We start from the raw sequence: 1,959 nt of genomic DNA on the forward strand, positions 1-1,959 counted from the left end.
GAGTGTCAAGCAGTGCATCAACAAGTATTAGCAAATTAAATCCTACACTAAATCCACAGTTTCTAGCTTATACACATCTCCAATAATCACATCATAGCCGGCAAGGCTACCAAACCCACACAAGCATGCAAACGTTCATAAAGATTCACTCATCAAGCATGCATCATGCAAAAACTTGTCAAAATTAACGATGGATTGTGAATATGCAAAATAATTATATGCCGAATATTTGTTTGAAATTATGCTACCATCCCCTAAACTTATACAAGACATTGTCCTCAATGTAAAACATAAAGTTAAAATGACAGAATTTAAAACATAGACACAACTTGGCAATAAGAGATTAACAAAACTCCCCTGATCAATTCGGTGGCTGTGGTGTGAAGCTGAGACCCACAGCATCATCTTCAGGAGGAGGTGGGAGGTGAGATAGGACTTGTCTCAGCAACTTGGACTGCTGTGCTTGCTCGACCTGAATGGCTTGAAGGCTACGTTCCATATTTTCCAAGCGATCCCAAGTCTTGTTCACACGCTACTGTATGCCATCCATTCTTACAGCGTACATGTTCAACTTACCATTCATAGTCTCTACTTCCCTTCTCGCAGCTGTGGCTTCATTCAAAGCACCTTTTGTGTAATCTCGGGAGGAGTAGAGTTCTCTCTGCACTTTTTCAACAGTGGTGGTCATTGTCTCGAACCTCTGCTGGAGGTTTCGTATGTCTCTGCTAGTTCCAATGGCTGTGGCAAATATCTGTCGAAGTAGCTGCGAATCCATCTCAACTGGTTGTGGCGGAGCTTGTGGTAAGTGTAAATCTTCAGCAGCTTGTCCTTCTTCCTGCGCATTTTGTCTTTGCTGCTCAAGTCTGTTTTGTTCTCTCTTCCTTACCCTAGTTCGTTCCTGAGCTTCAAATGTGGTGAGCTTTATCAATGGGCTTGATTTCTCAGGTATCTCCCCTGCCTCAACTGTAATACCGGCAGCAAGACATATCCCGCTAATCAGACTAGGGAAAATCATCGAAGACCGCCTATCTCCCCAGGTTCTCAAATTTTGTATCTTATCAAAAATAAAAGTAGCCAAACCAACTTTGCATCCCCGAACTAAATGATATATGAACCCAGCAGTTTGATCTGTGAAAGTTGTCCGATGCGATATGGGTTCGATGTTATGGCACATGAAGACCCAAAGGATGGCTATGGAGGGAGTAAGCTCAATTTGATGCAACTCTGCAGTGGATAGGGGCCAAGCATTCTCTCTTCCCAAGAGAACCTCCGCCACTTCATTCCAATTGAATTGAGTGGGAATCGGGACCACATTGTCCAAATTAAGATTGTAGAAGTCATGAATGACGGTTGTGGAGAACATTATCCACTTACCTCGCACCCATGTCTAGTGTAAGTGTTCAGAACCCGGAGTCTCAATTTCACTATTGAAGTTTGCATAAAATTCACGGACTATTCTTTCATAAACCGGGTGTGGCTTTTCTACAATCTTCTTCCATCCACAAATTTGTATCAGATTTGGCAACTCAAAACTACGGAAATCATTTAACCGGACCTGTCTCTATGGTATCATGCCCCAATGGCGTATTATGTTTTCATATCGAGCTAATGTTTCGGCATCACGGAATCTTCGCACACCTCCTAGTAGCTCTCTGGCGCGGGCTGCGCCGAAGGAGGAACCAACTTTTTCTTTACCTTTTGATGCTCGGCATCCTACACAAATAAGGAACGAAGTGTATCAATTTCTTGAAATAAGAAAATGATAAAGAATATCAATGTCAAGCACAAATCCCCCAAACTTTCTTCAAAAAGTGTGCAATATTCAACCCATGGAAGTCAATGTAACATCAATATTGTATTAATGAGAAACACTCAAAGCTATGGCTCTAACATGCATTTTTTTGAAAATTCAACCCATGATTAAGTGACCAACTTCAGCCTCGAGCATCATCGAGAAAT

This window comes from Olea europaea, chromosome 10, assembly GCF_002742605.1.
Source record: "Olea europaea var. sylvestris chromosome 10, O_europaea_v1, whole genome shotgun sequence".
Taxonomy (NCBI): Eukaryota; Viridiplantae; Streptophyta; class Magnoliopsida; order Lamiales; family Oleaceae; genus Olea; species Olea europaea.